At 54.4% G+C, this 5277-nt stretch overlaps 1 non-coding gene across 1 annotated transcript; it reads right to left on the reverse strand.

Moving 5' to 3' along the window:
- Nucleotides 1-1490: 1490 nt before the first annotated feature.
- On the reverse strand, nt 1491-1679 carry LOC148810246 (U2 spliceosomal RNA). The gene has a single exon (XR_016086808.1). It is a non-coding gene; the product is annotated as a U2 spliceosomal RNA (small nuclear RNA).
- Nucleotides 1680-5277: the final 3598 nt, after the last annotated feature.

Below are 5277 nucleotides of genomic sequence, written 5' to 3' on the forward strand. Positions count from 1 at the left end.
GGACAGATTCCAAGTGCTTGTACAAATGTGCTAAAGAAATTATACTTTGAGTTTACAGCTTGTCCAAGGTCATTCATTATTAATACTATTAGTAATATCTTTGGTAAAGGCTTTGATGCATAAATATTTCTGATAAAGGTAGGTTGTGTACTTTTGTCCAACTGAGCAATCTTGCTTTCATAAAATATACCAACATTTTAATGACTGATGATTAACATGCTGTAATACAGTTTAAATTTAAAAGCTCAAATGCTGTACAGTACATGAGAGGTTAAGCTTTATTGGCTCCTCCTGGCGGTTTTACAAGGTGACGCCGGATACTTTCTGGCATGACGTCAAATGACGCGATTTACCCCGTGATACTGTGTGATACTGCGACACGCCCACCGGGGTATACCGTGAAATACCCCACCCATTTTGAATGGCTGCATCTGTATGTACCCATATGGGTCTCAACTCGCGTGCAAACAAAGGCTCGAGAAGGAAGTTAACAAAGGGTTCTTCTTGCCTGCGAGTGGTCAATGTAGACCACACTTTCGCGCACTGATCCGAAGATGAAAATGACAGGTCAAAAATCTTTTTACCTCGGAAATCCTGGAGGCAGTAGACATCTTCTGGTTGTAAAGGCAGATGCTTGAAAATGACATCATCCTCAAAAGCGTCTCTTAGCAAATTCTTTTCCTGAAGCCTCCTCTCACAGCACGTATTGCACGGTGTGCCTTGGCTGTGCGGTCTTGATTGAAGTCCTCTCCATTCTGTGTAGTATGGCCGGAATCCTTTCCGCCACGAAGAAAAAATTGCCGTTGCTTTGAAAAAGCCGCGCCATCCACCCCTTCCCTCTTTCAGCTCAGAGCCCAAGCCGTGGTCAAGCCACGTACTCAGGATCTTTGCCAAAAGGCCAAGAAGCGATGCACGACGCCGGCCTTGGGCTAGCGCGAGGGCATCTGGCTGGCGCACAGCAGCGCAGGCAGACGCCTCTGGAGCCCGGTACACACACGGCTGCCGGACAGCCGGTCTCCGCTCGCTCCCCCTCTCTCCTGCTTGCCTGCCTGCCTTCCTGCCAGTCCCGGGCGGGGGCCCTGCTCTTTGATCTAATGTCAACGGCCCGACAACGACCGCAGCCGCAGGGGGTGCCAGCCGGCCGGCCTCCTTATTTTGAGGGAAAATGCCCGGCTGTCGAAAGGGACCCGCCTGCAAGGACGCACACAGGCACACAACCGCCCGCCCACCTCCCTGGAAAAAAGATGAAAAAAATAATTTTTTTGGAGGGAAAACGCACGGGAGCTGAAAAGGGGGCTAGCCTGTTTGCCGAGAAAGTTGAGATGCGGGAAAGTGCGCAGAGGGAGGACGGTGACGGAGATGGGGAGGGGGAGAGAGGGGGACAAAGACACACAGATGGACGAGAGACGAGACCGGAGAAAAAGGAGCTCCAGTCCACCTCGCTTGCTTGCTGGCTGGCTGGCTACATCTGTCTTTTCACCGCTGAGAGAAGGTAGTGCACCGTTCCCGGAGGCGCTGCAATACAGGGCCGATGCGTGGAGAGGACGGAGCAAAGCTCCTGATCCAGCTCCCTGTTCCAAAAATCCGTTTAATATGTGGTCCCCCGATGGGAGACGTATCAGATATTAAACTGATAAGAACGGATTTGTTTTTTATTGTAAAAATGGAAAACCAGGGATCAATCATTACAAAAAAGACAAAACAACCATCCATATACATCATTCACAAAATCAACACAAAATACCCTGATGAGAACAGTTTTTTTTCTTATAAAATATACTTTATTCCAAAAAAAATATCTCAAAAGGAACATCTCACACATATTAACACTCTACATAATAAAAACAACGGCGGAACGGCGGCAATTGTCCGTTATCAGTCCTTGCAAGTGTGGGTGGATTTGCGCTATTATGAGTCCCTCCAAACCCTACCACTTGCTATTTTCCATTAATCCCTGTACAGGGCCCAAAGTCCCTTCCAGCGCTCCCTCGCCGTAGGGAAACCCCATTTGGCGACGTCACGCTTCATCCTCCTCCTGAGGTCCGCCAGGATCCTCTCCTCCAGCTCCCTCCCTCCCCACTTGATGTTGTGCTGGATGAGATTGTTCCTCGCATCCCACAGGCCTTTTTTTGTGAGGGACAGCAGCGGCCACATCAGGAACTGCGTCTCCTTGTCCAATCCGGTAGCTGCCAGCCCCAGCAGAATGTACTGGTAACTGAGCACCGCACCCGTTCCCAGGAGTTTCATAATGTTGTTCATTCTGCCCCACACCGCCTTGGCGAAGGGGCAGCTCCAGAACACGTGAGTCTCCTCGACGAAGCACGTGTCCCGGGGGCAATGCGGGTTCCTGGTAAGCGAGTGTCTGTAGAGGACCTCTCTGGTAGCCAGTCTCTTGTGTACGGCCATCCAGTTGAGGTCCTTCCGTTGGTTGTCACGTTCTTTAGGCTGTGTCCTTTCCCAGACTTGTCTGTGAACTTGCAGCCTTTCGTCGGCGACCAGATGCCCCCTCCCCTCTTTGTACAGGGCTCTGTAGTTGATGCAGAGCTCCGGCTGTCTCGTGGCCTTGTACCTCCCGCTCCACTTGACAACGTGGGTGTAGAACTCCGGTCGCCTCTCTGCCTTGGGCCCAGTGTTTGACCACTGGACCAAGTGCCTCATCGGGACGGAAAGCCACAGCCTGACAAAGTACTGGTACTTGTGGCCGATGGGCTCCCGCAGCGCCCGACAGAGGGTGCAGTAGAAGATGCAGTCGAGTTTCAGGGGGAAATGTGGGACATCTCGACCCCCTTCCTTGACTGGCTGACACATCTGGTTTCTCATGATGCACTCGTACTTGCCGCCCCAGACGAAGCCGAAGATCATCCCTTGCAGCGCTCGTCTGAGTCTGACTGGCAGCGGGTACACCACCGCCAGGTAAACCAGAGCCAGCAGGATGTCTGCATTCAACACCATCACTTTCCCCGTGTAGGACAGCGACCGCGTTTTCCACAGACCCAGCTTCGCGTTCACCTTGGCGATCCTCTCGGTCCAGTTGTTGGTCTCGTTGTCCTGGCTCTGGAAGGAAACCCCCAGTATTCTGAGGGGCTACGTGCAGAGCTCGAGACCCTCCGGCGCCGTCGTCCTGTACTTCCAGGGCCCGAAGAACTTCAGTTTACTCTTTCGGCGGTTGAGCTTCGACCCCGAGGCTCTGGAGTATTGCTCCATGACCTGCAGGGCCCTCCTCAACCCCCTGTCCGACCTCCCAGTACGCCGACGACACGACGCTGTTCCTGAGATCTTCAGGGTTTCACCCGCGCCTCCCGGTATCTCCAGGCCGTCGATGACGGGGTCCCGTCTCACCGCCTCTGCTAAGGGCTCTGTGAAGAGAACATAGAGAAGGGGTGAAAGGGGGCAGCCCTGTCATTCTCCGGATTCCTGGGGAATGAAATCCCCCCCAGGTTTCCGTTCACATTGACTCTGCTGCCTACGTCAGAGTACAGAATCTTAATCCAGCGGCTGAAACTCTCTCTGAAACCGAAGCGTTCCAGCACCCTGAACAGATAGCTGTGGTTCACTCTGTCGAAGGCTTTCTCCTGGTCCAGGCTGACCACCATCATGGGCATGTTCCGGTCCTCGGCCCAGGCGATGGCGTCTCTGGTCAGCTGGAGGTTCCAGCTGACGGATCGCCCTTCCACCCCACACGTCTGGTCGCTGTGGATGATGTGGGGGAGGGCGGTTCTCAGTCTGCCGGTCAGAAGCTTGGACAGGATCTTTACGTCCACGCAGAGCATCGTGATCGGCCTCTAGTTTTTGAGGTTGGCGGCATCTCCTCCCTTGAAGAGCAGGGAGATGATGCCCTCCCTCATGGTGTCTCCGAGTTTCCCCTGGCGGAAGATCTCCTGCGCCACTTCCACCAGATCTGCCGCCAGGGTGTCCCAGAAGCAGGTGTAGAATTCCTTGGGGAGTCCGTCCGGCCCCGGCACCTTGCCATTCTCCATGGACAAGAGCGCTGCCTTCAGCTCCTCGGCCATGATCGGACCCTCCAAGTCCTCCCTCACCTCCTCCGGTACTTGTGCCTTCAGCCCCTCCAGAAAAGCATCACCTGCTTCCACCTCCGTCTGCTTTTCTGAAAAGAGCTCCGTGTAGAAAGCGTTGGCCGCTTCTACCTTGTCGCTCTCGTCCAGCACTTTCTCTCCATCTCCCTGTCTCAGGCTGTGGATCACCCTCTTTTTCTGGGCTCCTCGGACCTGATTGAAGAAATAGGAGGAACAGGTTTCATTATTTTCAGAATGCTCCCTTTGTGCCTTTACCAGGAAAGCCTTGGCTTTCTCGGTGTGCAGTTTGCGGAGCCTCTCCTTCAGGTCCCGTGCCCGGGCTGAATTGAAGGCTCCTCCCCCGTTAGCCGAGCTGTACTCCTCCTCTAGTTGTCTCTGGAGTCGTGCAGCTTCCTTCCTCTCCCTGGCCGCCTTCCGTCTGCAGTATGTCTGCGCCAGGGTTCGGGTCCTGTCCTTCACCGACTCCCACCATTCCACCACGGAGCTGTAGCCGTCTCTCAGATCGACCCAGCTCGCGTAGTCTTTACGGAACAGTGCCCTGAAGTCGTCTTCCTCCAGTATCTCCCGGTTCAGCTTCCAGTACCCACGACCGAATGCCGGCAGGCTGGTGTTAGCCACCACCGTCAAGCGCTCGTGGTCGGAATACTACGCCGGGGACACCGTCGCCGACTCCAGGGAGCAGGTCGTGTGCAGGAAGATGTAGTCCAGGCAGCTGCACACTCCCTGGGAGTTTTTACATGTCGTTCCGGCATCGTTAGGACGGCACCGTCTGAAGCCGTCTACCAGGGAGAACTGCTTGAGTAGCGACTCCAGCTCTGCCGAGCTTGCGTCGCTCCCCTTCTCCCAGTCGACGTTGAAGTCCCTGCCAAGCACCACCTGTCTGTTGGTGGTGCATCAGCTGGCCAGGTCAGCAAACACTTCCTTCCGGATAGAGGGTTCCGTCGGAGCATAGACGTTAATTGCTCTCAACTTCTGCCCCCTCCAGTCGATGTCTGCGACCAGGATCCGGCCCTGCACCACCGAGAAGGAGGAAACCAGCATCATCTCTGGGTTTCCAAGGAGGATTCCCACTCCGGAAGAGTGGACCCCTCCTACGCTCCAGCATGATTCTCCCTTCATCCATTCCCTGGTGAATGTCAGCTTGTCGCTTTCATCCTTCAGGTGGACCTCCTGTAAGAAACAAACTGAGAAAGCCTTTGAGGCCAGATCATGAAAGACTCCCCATCTTTTCACCGGGTCTCTC

The sequence above is a fragment of the Atractosteus spatula genome, unplaced genomic scaffold, assembly GCF_055471065.1.
Source record: "Atractosteus spatula isolate fAtrSpa1 unplaced genomic scaffold, fAtrSpa1.hap1 Scaffold_10, whole genome shotgun sequence".
Lineage (NCBI taxonomy): Eukaryota > Metazoa > Chordata > Actinopteri > Semionotiformes > Lepisosteidae > Atractosteus > Atractosteus spatula.